This window comes from Phaseolus vulgaris, chromosome 7 (genome assembly GCF_051622355.1).
Source record: "Phaseolus vulgaris cultivar YP4 chromosome 7, ASM5162235v1, whole genome shotgun sequence".
NCBI lineage: Eukaryota > Viridiplantae > Streptophyta > Magnoliopsida > Fabales > Fabaceae > Phaseolus > Phaseolus vulgaris.
Genome location: NC_143504.1, coordinates 36,690,524 through 36,702,845, shown reverse-complemented (window position 1 = coordinate 36,702,845; position 12,322 = coordinate 36,690,524).

The following is a 12,322-nucleotide window of genomic DNA, read 5'->3' as shown; positions in this document are numbered from 1 at the left end:
CACCCCTGACTTTTCAGCTTCATCGTGCCTGAACTCACTCGAGGGTGAGAAGGAATTTTTCTGATGCCTCGACTTGTCCAGGGGTTACATCTCCTCCTCCCTTGGGTGTGTTGAGGGCTTTCAACTTGCCTCAATCTGCTCACGCAAAGAGGTCTTTTGATCTGCTCTTGCCTACACTCGCTCAGGGCGAGGAGGGCTTTTACTCTTTTCTCGCCTACACTCGCTCGAAGCGAGGAGGTCTTTTTAGATCTCTTCTCGCCTACACTCGCTCAAGGCGAGGAGGTCTTTTTAAATCTATTTCTCGCCTACACTCGCTCGAGGCGAGGAGGTCCTTTTAAATCTATTTCTCGCCTACACTTGCTCGAGGCGAGGAGGTCTTTTTAAATCTCTTCTCGCCTCCACTCGCTCCATGCGAGGAGATCATTTTAAATCTATTTCTCGCCTACACTTGCTCGAGGTGAGGAGGTCTTTTTAAATCTTTTCTCGCCTACACTCGCTCGAGGCGAGGAGGTCTTTTTAAATCTTTTCTCGCCTGGTGGCGGTCGGAAAATTTGATACTTGTGCCTCCGATCGTCGGGTGGCGATGAGGACTTAAAACTTGAACTTGCAGAACCCGATTAGCGGACTCCACTTGCCCATTCATTTGCGGGTGTTCCACGAAAGCAAACACCTGTTGTGTCCCGATGTCCTCGCACAGCTTCTTCAACAGGTGGCTTGTGAACTGAGTCCCGTTGTCCGATACTAGACGCTTGGGCACGCCGAAACAGCACACATTATTCTTCCACACGAAACTCTGGATTTTGTGCGCGGTGATCTGGGCTACTGGTTCTGCCTCAATCCATTTCGTGAAGTATTCGATCGCCACGACCAAATACTTCATTTGCCTGATCGCCAACGGGAAAGGTCCCATAATGTCGATTCCCCATGTGTGGAACGGCCAGAGGCTGTAGATTGACTTCAACTCTTCTGGGGGTGCCTTGTGCCAATCGGCATGCTGCTGGCATTGTTTGCAGCGCTGGGCATATCTCTTGCAATCTTCCCTCATTGTGGGCCAGTAATAGCCTGCACGGACAATCCTTGTCGCCAGAGCTCGACCCCCGATGTGGCTCCCACAAATCCCTTCATGGAGCTCGGCCATGATTCTCGTGCACTTCTCTCCGTGTACACATACAAGCAAAGGGTGTGAAAACCCGAACCTGTACAGCTCGTCGTCAATGAGGGTAAACTTGCTAGAGCTCTTCTTCCTCTTTCTGGCTTCCGTTGAGTCCATTGGAAGCACGCCATCTGCCAAGTAGCGCTGGTATGGCGTTATCCACGTATCTGGCTCGTGGTAGCGCAAACTTGCATCTTTCTTACTTCTTTCGCTGGGTGTGCCCTGACCCTCGGCGTCCTCAAGGTCTCCTGCGTTAGATATCTATGGCCCCTTGTCGCCCTTTCCGTCGATTTACAAACGTAAAGGACCTGGTGATCTGCAACAAAAGCCCGAGGAGTCTCCAAAGTTTCTTGAATAACGGTACTCTGTCTGCCCCCCTTGCCCGAACTGGCAAGCTTGGCTAGCAAGTCAGCTCGGGCATTCTGCTCTCTTGGCACATGCACCACTTCAAACAAAACGAAAGATCTCCTCAGTTCTTGCACGTACTCCAGGTAGGCTGCCATCTGCGGATCTTTGGCTTGGAACTCGCCAGTCACCTGTCTAGTGACCAACATCGAATCACTCTTGGCCATCAGCACCTTCGCCCCCATCTCCTTTGCCAACAGGATACCGGCGATCAAAGCCTCATACTCTGCTTTATTGTTGCTTGCTTTCAAAGCAAACCTCAGTGATTGCTCTATCAACACACCGTTGGGTCCCTCCAAAATAACCCCAGCCCCCGCTGCCCAGCTGGTTAGACGACCCATTCACCGAGAGCACCCAACGAAAGTCATCCTTGGCGTTTTGCGCTGTTTCGGAAGACAGCTCGACCACGAAATCAATGAAGATTTGCCCCTTGATCGGTCCCCGGGGCTCGTACTTGATGTCGAATTCCGACAGCTCCACCGCCCACTTAACCATTCTTCCAGCTACATCTGGTTTCTTCAAAACCTTCTGGATGGGTAAGTCGGTTATTACCAACACTATAAAGCTCTGGAAGTAATGACGCAGCCTCCTCGTCGAAAATACAACCGCCAGCGCCGCCATTTCCAAGGCCTGGTACTTCACTTCTGGGCCTTGCAGCACCCTGCTAACAAAATAGATGGGTTTCTGGACCTGATCTTGATCCTGGACGAGCACCGCGCTTATTGCTCTCTCAGTTATGGCAAAGTACAGCCTGAGGGGCGTTGCTGCTTGAGGTTTGCATAGAACTGGCGGGCTCGCCAAGTATTCTTTGAGCTTTATGAAAGCTTCTTTACACTCCCTCGTCCAAACAAACCTATTGTTCCTCTTCAAGCATTGGAAATATGGGTGGCCCTTCTCTCTGCTAGCAGATACAAATCGGAACAGAGCGGCCATCCGTCCCGTGAGCTGCTGCACCTTCTTCACAGTTGCGGGACTCCTCATCGCCAGTATGGCGGCACATTTTTCGGGGTTGGCCTTGATCCCCCTCTCCGACAAGGGAAATCCCAGAAATTTTCCTGCCTCCACGCCGAAAACACACTTCTCAGGATTCAGTTTCAGCTTGTACATGGCTATGGTAACGAACAACTCTTCCAAATCGGTGACGTGCTTGCTCTTTTCCAGGGACGTCACGACCATGTCGTCAACATATGCCTACACATTCCTCCCGAGCATAGGTGCGAGCACCTTGTCCATTAGCCTTTGGTACGTGGCCCCTGCGTTCTTCAGCCCGAAGGGCATCACCTTGTAGCAATAGCATGACCTTTCCGTCATGAAAGCAGTCTTTTCCTCGTCCATGGGATGCATTTTGATTTGATTGTACCCTGAGAAGGCATCCAGAAAACTGAGTAACTATCACCCTGATGCACTGTCTACTAAGGCGTCTATATTCGGGGTTCCCGTATGCCAATACAGTCCCACATCGCTCAGGAATCGAGGTCAAGGGCAGTTTATATACTCCCTCCTCCCTTCACCCCTTTTTGGGCGCCATTGTTCCGACCTCAAGTCGTTGGGCAGCATCGCTAGGGACAATCACCGCGTTGGAGGGTCGAAAGAGGATGGTTCGCTGCAAAGGCGGGGTAATACGTTGGTTAAAGAAGACACCAAAGCAACTCTTTGAGAGGAGGAAGATGGTGTAAGTATGTTACGAAAGCACTGAGACGATGAAGGCAGTTTCAAGATTTTGAAGAATTAAATATTACGGTTAGAGCGCCAAACGACGCGAATGGGTAAACCATGCAACTAAGCCACGTGGCAGAGAATGAGAGGATGGTCCTGGCACCACTAGTTAACACTCAGAAAACGTCGTATCGACAGAATGCTCAGGGGTACGACACGCCGTCGAGAATGGGTTAGAGACTCGGGAGGTGTCAGAACCTAGTCATGTGGGGGAACGTCCCATCAGCCATACGAAAAGCGCCACGTGGACGGCACGGGCGAGACCTAGGGTCCCTCGCCACCCCGGGCGTCGACTTGAGCCAAAGTCAGAGCCGACGTCGAAGTAAAGTCAACGGGTTAGCCACCCCGAACGTCGCCAGTGGAAGGCGCAGATGGCGTCGCCAATACAAGAGGGCGCCGCCGAGAGAGGTGGCGTCGCCAAGAGAGGGCGTCACCAAGTAGAAGGTATTACCATTGTGAAACGTTTAAAGGCGTCATCAATACAAGTATCAGCAGCTTCACCTCCCCGATAACCACAGGTAGGAAAGACTGTGGAGGGAGATGAAATCGAAGGAGTCAAAGCTAATCACTAGCGGCGTCACCTTCCCGATACCCGCAGGTACGAAAGACTGTGGAGGGAGGCGAGATCGCCAAATGCTGAGTGAATTGCTGGCAGGATCGTTCTCCGATACCCATGGGGTGGAAAGACCGTGGAGGGAACGACCCCTGGAGGGCTTTGAGCTTTCCCAGCGACTGGCGTTTTTAGACACCCTGAGGACAATACGGCGCTACGGTAGCAGGCCTCTCCTCAGGTGTGGGCGCCGGGCACCGAGAATCAAGGGACAGGCCGCTTAGGTGTTTGAGGCACCCCACGGACGATACGGCGCCGTTAGGCAAACCTCTCCGTGGGCGTGGGCATTGATGTGCGGCCTTATCCCGAACGTTTGAGGCCTGGAGTATGTCTCAACTTTTGCGTTGCAGCAACGGCAAAGCCACGGACGCCTTCACGAGGCAAAGGCCTCATAGATACGAAGGCGGAACAAGCTACGAAGGAACGCGATGGGGGGCAAAGCAATCGGAGCACGTGGAAACGAGAAAGGAAGGTAAAATCATATAAACAGAATTTGATAACGCAAAGGCACGAATTTGTCATGCAAAATCCAAAGTTCCGACAAAGTGCAAAGGTGTTACAAGTTTATCATAAAGTGGCAAAAATAACTATAAAGCTCGAAAGGTAAAGGTGGCGGGTGAGAGACGGCGATTCAGTCATCCAAGTCGAAGGGCACGACCTTCCCGTCGATGACATGGTGGGTGGGGTCGCAGTTTGAAATATTGATGCCAGGGTTCTCGCAGGACGCCTGAATCAGAGCCTCTTGAAAGCCCTCTTCAAACGCGTCCGCCATCTCCCCAGTCAGTCCTTGGACCTCCCCTTCTAGTTCCGCAACCCTAGAGTCCTTGGATGTCAACTGTTTCTCCAGGAATTCTCCACGCGGAGCTTGTTAGCCTCGGCTTGGAGAAGGCTCAAGGCTTCGACCTTCGCAGCCAAGGCATTCTCTCTCTCGCTTAACTTCAGCCTCCAAGCAGCGTCCAATTCTTCAAATTTTTTCCGCCGTACTTCGGAGGCAAGAGCCGCCTCTTGGAGGCCAATGCTTTGGATTTGGTAGGAAGTGAGCTGGGCCAGCTGATCGACATGCGCCTGTTCAAGTTCGCGCGCGTACGCCTCGGCCCCCTCCCTGCCCTCGTGGGCCAGTTTTAGCGAGGATTGGGAAGCTTCCTCCTTGAGCCCCCAGTTTTGTTTGTCCTCCTTCAACGCTCCCACTTCTTGTCTCAGTTTGCGGAGAGCCTCCCTCCCCTTGATAGCGCTTCGAGCCTAGGTGCACCACTTGAGTGCCACCGCCAGGAATGCCCCCATATAATAAGGAATGCCTCCCCCATTGTGAGGATCAGTTGGCGACATTCCTTCAGTGAAACACTACGTCAACTCCCTATGGATGGGGCGAGGAATTCGGGGCTTGCAAGAAGTTGAAGCTGGAACTGATGCAGGAGGGGCAGAGCCAGAGGCCTCAGCTGCGTCACGAAGCGGTAACGGCGAGGGCGGGGGAACCGAATCAATACTTTCCTCTCGTTCCTCGTGGGCTGGTGGAGGTGGAGGAGATGTGGCACTTGGAGGATTGTCCTTGAGAGAACTCCCACCACCGGGAGACGCGACTGTCAAGACAGGGACGCCCGTAGCCCTCCTCTTACTGGAAATCAAGGCGACGCCCGAATCTTCACTGTCAGAATCTACCACCAGCACCCTCTTCCCTTTTTTGGGGCGTGCTGGGGCAGGAGTCGACGCCATGGCTAATGGTACCGCGGCAATGGGAGAAGGAGAAGTGGACGGAGGAGGAGTCGGCAGGGAAGCGACGGTTGGCACGGCAGGGGTGACCGCGTCTCCACCCTCTTTGGCTGACCTTGCCTTCTTCAGGAATTTGGCAAGGGCAAGTCGCCTCGACGAAGTCATCACTGAACCTGCAGCAGCGAGAATAACAGAGCAAAAACCAATTCAGATATAGCAGAATGGGAGTATTTGTAGCCAAACGCATGCAGATAACCATAGGGTTTCAAGCGGAGCAAGCGAGTTCGTATAACCACGACAGCTCATGCAGTATAAACAAGCAGGGGCAGATGCCGAAGTAAGTGGAGAGTCCGTGGGCATTGAACTCATTGGCGATGAGCTTGGCAGTATCAAAGACTACCCCAAGCCCCGCCAAGGCTTTGCACACGTCCCGATCAGCGGGAGCAAGTTGGTCCAAAGCCAGGGCCTTCATTGTTATGGGCTTGTCCGTCCAGTATAGAGGAAAGCCGTCTAGGGCGGTAGGATCGTGCTTGGTTGCACTTATTTTGAAAAACTTCCCTTTCCACCCTTTGAATGAATTCTGGAAGAGCGTGAGGATGATGCGCCCGGTGACGCCAGAGAAGCTCATCCATAGGCTCTTCCCTTGTTTCTTTATGATGAGAATCAAATAAAGGAGGCTTTTATTAATGGAGGAAGAGGACATCCACCCTCACATTTGAAGTTCTTCCTTCTAGTCTTCTCAAAATTAAAAGAAGACATAAAATAAAGATGAGGCCCAAGCCCAAAGCCCAAGCCCAAGAAGGCCAAAGCCCAAAGAGCCCAAGTCCATCCCATGAGGGGCAAGGCCAAGCTTTGAAATACTCTTGTATAGTTTTAGGAGGTGTGATTATTAAATAAAGGTGTGTGAAAATGTAAAATAAAGTCACATTGTCCATGTGACTTAGGAGAGTGGTGTAGGTGTAGTTTTTAGGAGGTGTCATAGTAGAAAAAGGTCACACCTCCCATGTGTCTTGTTTTTGGTGGGAATTTCAAATGAGTTTTATTTGAAATTTCCCACCTATTTTTCAGCACCTCTAGGCTATAAATAAAGGTGCTTAGCTTGTACAATTGAGAATTGAAATGAGAGTAAAGAAACTATATTCAATTTTTGAGTGAGCATTGGAGAGCTTTTGAGCCTTCTTCTCTAGTCTTATCTTGAAGGATCCATGGTGTCCTCAAGTGGCGGCAGCACACTCATCTAGGAGCAACCATCCTTCTAATGGCGTGATCACTCACCTTCTCTTCCATCTCCATAAGCTTTTCTCTTCTCCTTTCTTCCTACTCTTTCAATTGTTCATGTTTAGCTTGTGTTCTTGAGTTTTGGTTTGGTTATTTTTCATTTTCCAGCAGCTGTTCTTATTCTTTTCTGTTTTGGTTCGGTGCATTTTAATTTCCAACACTTCTAATTCAGTTTGCTTATCTTTTGTTCCATTTTTTTCGGTTCAATTTGACTATAATTGGAACTTCCATATGAGTTTGGAATTGGTGCTAGTTTTTGGAGAGTTCTTGACTTAGAACAATGATCCAGTTCTAAGAAAAAGTGCCTAACTATTGTCCAACTCAAGTTGATTCCTAAGAAGGTCAAGAACCTTTCTCTATGTGGCTATTGGAATCACATCACATTACCTCGAAAAAATGAAGAAAAACGTCCACGGAAGAAGGGACACCCAGATATCCGCAAAGAATTTGAAACCCCCTTATGAAAGCCCAGCTGTTGGGGTGGAGCTAGGCGGGGGCGGTGTTGATCTCTGTGAGCAGCTCCCTCTCGAAGGAAGTGAGAGGTAGATGCAGGCCCACTCTTTTGAGTACCATTTGGTAAGGGAAGAAGAAGGGGTTTCCTCCAGTGTCCCTTGAGTCCCCGCAAACGGGTACCCCGGGTTTCACCCGGCACACCAAGACGTGGGAGTCGTGAGTTTTATGGAAAGCGTTGAAGTTGTAAAGCGCGGGGTCCCCCCTGTGGGCCTCCACGTCATCAACGGAGTTTAGGGTGGAGCATTCGTCGAGGAGATCGTCGGGGGCCCAGTCATACTCATCTTTATAGTAGGACCTAGGGAGCGGAGGAGGCGCGTTGGTCTTAGTTTTCGCCATTGATGCAAGAGCTGAAGAGCAAAAGAGAAAAAGAAAGGGTTCAGAGAAAAAGGGTTTTGGAGGAAAAAAGGGGAAAAAATGGAGGAATCCTAGGTGAACCCTACCCACACGAGAGAAAAGAGGAACGAGAGGAACGAAGAAGCACAAGAACAACATCCAAAGAAATGCAGTAACAGAAACAGTCCCACGCAGTTCATGCAGTAAAGGGAATCGTCAAGGAGAGGAAAAACCGTACCTTTTGGGATCGAAGGGTGTGGAGAGCGGAAGCACGAAGGAGCAGGGGTCGCGAGAGAGGAAATTCGAAGAAGATGAACAGTGAGGAAAGGCAGAGAAAGTGGATGTAACAGTGGTTTCAAGGCGGGGTTTGGGTAACTCAAACGTTACACTTGCAACTCAAGAGGTGTTAATGGGGGACCGTTTGATTGCGCCGCGTGTCAAGGGATTGGGCGCTAAAGGGGAGCGCAAGAGGCTCTTAGGGATGACCGCGTGATGAACCACGTGGCACGTGATTAAGCGTGGCCCAAAAAGTGTTGTTTTCCCGTTTCAGAGGATGTCCAATCAGCCATTAAGAGCACCCCAAGGGTTCAGAGAGTGTCACGTCAATGTTTTCAAGGTTGCCACGTCAGAAAGAACGACACATCACCGGGTGCCACGTGGATGGCGTGGGCGAGGCTTTAGTCTTTTCGCTGAAGACAAGTCATCAGCTTAAGATTGGGGGGCTTGTGTACCGTCCCATACCCGGGCGTTGACGAAGTCAAGGTCAAAGTCAGCGTCGAGGTCAAAGTCAACGTAAGGTGTCGCCCAGGTGGGTGACGCCAAGCGCAGGCGTCGCCAAAAGGAAGCGTCGCCAAGAGGAAGCGTCGCCAAGATAAGGCGTCGCCAAGATAAGGCGTCGCCTAGCAGGGTGTCGCCAAGGTGGAATGACACAAAAGCAAGGTGACCACAGCGCTGCTCCCCGACACCCATGGGTAGGAAAGACCATGGAGGGGGCAGCGCCGTGGGAAGGCCTCAGACCCCTGATAACCAGGGAACAGTGATAAAGAGAAGAGAAAGGTGGCTTCAAGGCCACAGAAATAGCGCCAGTATAGAGCAACCTGACTCGTGAAGTGCCCCTGCCATCCAGAAACGCCCTTGGGATAGATACGACCCAGGAGAGGGTCATGCCCGGGGGCAGCCAGGCACAGGGCACGAGAGGAAGGTAGATACGCTCTCACAGTGAGTGACTAGAGGTTTGGGGGCATGAGTTGGCACCCAAAAAGTCACCCCTTAAGCAGTTGCACTCCCAGGTAGGAGGGCTCACGCGAGGAAACACCCTTAGATAGAGTAACGGTGTTGTGAGGTCCTGATGGATATCCACTAGGAGAGGATTTTATTAATGAAGGAAGAGGATTTTCACCTACACATGTGAAGTTCTTCCTTCTAGTCTTCTCACAAATTAAAAGAAGTCAAAGAGAATATCAAGCCTACAGATAAAGAAGTCTACAAACTCTCAAATAATAGGCTTCATATTAAATATCTCTCTTTATAGTTTCTTTTAAATTGTAAATAATATAGAATAATGTTTAGAAAGGTGCTTAGAGGGAAACATGAGACACCTCTTTTGTAAAAGCATCTTTAGGCTTTAGTTTAGCAAATTCTAGAAGCTTGGGGAGTGAGCTTAGTAAGGGGGGTGTGATCTTAGGAGTTTTTTGGGTAGCTTAGGGAATAAGCTGTGTAAATGACCAGCCCTTACTCCTATAAAAGGAGGGCTTAGGTCCTTCACAATTCAGATTGGAATTTTATAGTAGAGAGACTATACTCAAATTTGGTGAGAATTTGTGAGTTTTGAGTCTTCTTCTTCTTTGCCTTATCTTGTGAGCTATGGTGAGCTTCAAGTGGTGGCACTCCATCACTTATCTTGGTTCAAGGTTCCAAGTGGCGTGAATGGCTTCTTCCAATTCTCAAAATCCAGCAAGCATCTTCTTCTATAAGTGTTCTTCTTCCTTTTCTTCAATTTCCATTCGGTAGTTTAATTTCCTAGTGTTTTCCCTCATTTTTCTACCGTTTACATTTCTGTTTTCAGCTTGGTTTCCATTTATTCTATTCGGTTCAGTAGCTAGCTTTTCAATTCTGTCCAGTTTTTAATTCTTGTTCTTCATTCCCTGTGTTTGATTCAATTTGACAATACATGGACTTCCATATGAGTCTTGGTTGGTCCTAAGTTTTGGTGAGTTCTTGAATTTAGAACATTGATCCAATTCTAAAGTAAAGGGCCTTTCAAATCCAGCTCAAGTTGCTCCTAAGAATGTCAAGAATCATGTGTTCTTGTAGTTACATTCACATCATGTGGTATCTAGAGTCTAGGCTTGTTTCTTGCTTAAATTTTGAGTTGTATTGCACTTTACTTTCAAGAGCTCTTTAATTCAAGTTGTTTACCATTCTGTTTTAGGATTTATGTTGAGTTTTCTTGCTGTTTTCTTTTGTTACACCATGTGTTTGTGAAAAGGATTCTAGCACTCATTGTTCATATGAGTATGGCTGCTCTTTTGGAATGGCATTCTCCTTCCTAGAGCTGACCTTAAGCTTCCTTTCACTTGTGGTTATATCTTGTTATATGTCTTTTAATTTTGTAATCATGTCAAGTTTTGTCTTAGTCATGTTATTCCATAATTGTCATTACTTCTAGTAGTACTTTTATTGCTTTGATTGTTTCTTGCTTTGGTTTACATTCTGTTTTTGAGTTTATTGCTTGATCCTTTGTGCATTTTCATTTTTAGATTTGAGTTCATGCTTGTATTCTCATTCTATACAAGTTCCTTTACATACTTTCCATTATGTCTTTGTTAGTTCATCATACTGTTTTTCATTCCTAAATAGGCTCCTCTGTTTTCTTACAAACGTGCTACTGTTTTCAATTTACTGCAATTAATTGGCTCATAGGAAATTTGTGAAAATTTGGATTTACATACTTCAAAGTGTTACAAAAGCATAGAAAAAAGAATCACTCAAAAATTCCAAGTACACAAAATATGATAAATAAAATACGAAAAGTGTACAATACTGCCGAAAAGAATACGGTAACTGGGCAGCAATTTTGAAAAATTTATTTCTCTCATTTGGCTTACTGTTTTTACCTCATTCAAGTGCCATTTTTGAGTTAAGACATTGAAGTTTCTGTGGTTAATTTTTCACATTCCAGTTCGCTTTCAATCGGTACAGTTAAATCTGTAAACATATCACAGTTTGCTTTAAAAAATAAAAATAAAAAAATTCCAGTAGCTGTTTTCTGTTTTCTTTCATCTACTCTAGCACTTTTCTTTAGGACTCTTTTTGTGTGCCTTCTTTATTCATTGAGTTCCTTATTTTTCTTGATTGTCTTTCATTCATATTTTTTCTAGTTTGTCATACATTGCTCTCTGTTTTTGGTTTAGCTTTTATTGTTTACACCTTTTCTTGCTTGTCTTTTTGTTCTTCTTAAAGTTGTGTGGAGACTTGTTCTTAAGTAAGTTGGTTTGCTGTAACATATTTCACTTGAAGCTACTCCATTTCACAAGCAAGGCTTGGTTGAGGACAGAATTTTTTCTTGGAGTGGTTTGAGTGCTTTCTTCGGCATTTTTCCAGCAACCTATATCTCACTGTTTTTAATTGTTTAACAAGTTTCTTTCACTGTTTTGTTTTCTGTTTTTGTGTATTTTCTGCTCATGGCTCATTTCTCTAGTGGAGAGTCCTCCAAACCGTGCTCACCACAAAAGGCAGCCCTTTATGAGGACTTAAAGAATGCCAAGCAATCCAATGCTCACTATCTTGAGGTGATAAGGAAGATGGAAGCACGGCTCCAAAGTTTGGAGTTAAACCGAGAGGAAATGCATCAAAACCGTGAGCAAAGAACTCCTCCTCCTAGTCGGCATTCTTCAAGGCACTCCCATGGTTATTATGAAGACAATCCAAGGCCAAGACATCATCACCATGAAGAGAGGCGCCAACATGTGGCTGGCCCTTGTTCTCCAAATGTAAAACTTCCTAGTTTTAGTGGTGAAAGTGATCCCAATGTATACTTAGGATGGGAGGCTAAGGTGGACCAAATTTTTTATGTAAATGGGGTTAGGGATGAGCATAGGGTTAAGTTAGCTTCTTTAGAATTTTTGGACTATGCCATGCAATGGTGGCATCAATACCTCATGGACATTGACCTACACAAGAGGCCGCCCGTGGTCTCTTGGAACGATTTGAAAGCATGTTTACGCGCTAGATTCGTACCCCCACACTTTAGGAAAGACCTTATGTTGAAACTCCAACGGTTTCATCAAGGCGCGCTAAGTGTGGATGATTACTTTAAACAACTAGACACGCTTTTAATTCGAGTTAATATGGATGAGAGTGATGAAGCTAAGATAGCTAGGTTTGTGAGTGGCCTTCGAAGGGACATTCAAGACGTGGTAGAGTTACAAGAATATTCTTCTTTGGAAAATGTGGTGCACCTTGCTAGCAAAATTGAAAATCAACTTGCAAGGAAAAATGCTTTCAAAAATTCTTCTAAAGATAACTACTACCACTCTTCTTGGAAAAATAAAAACTTTTTTTCAAACATCCCTTCTAAGGACTCTACTTTCAAACATAGAGAGTCT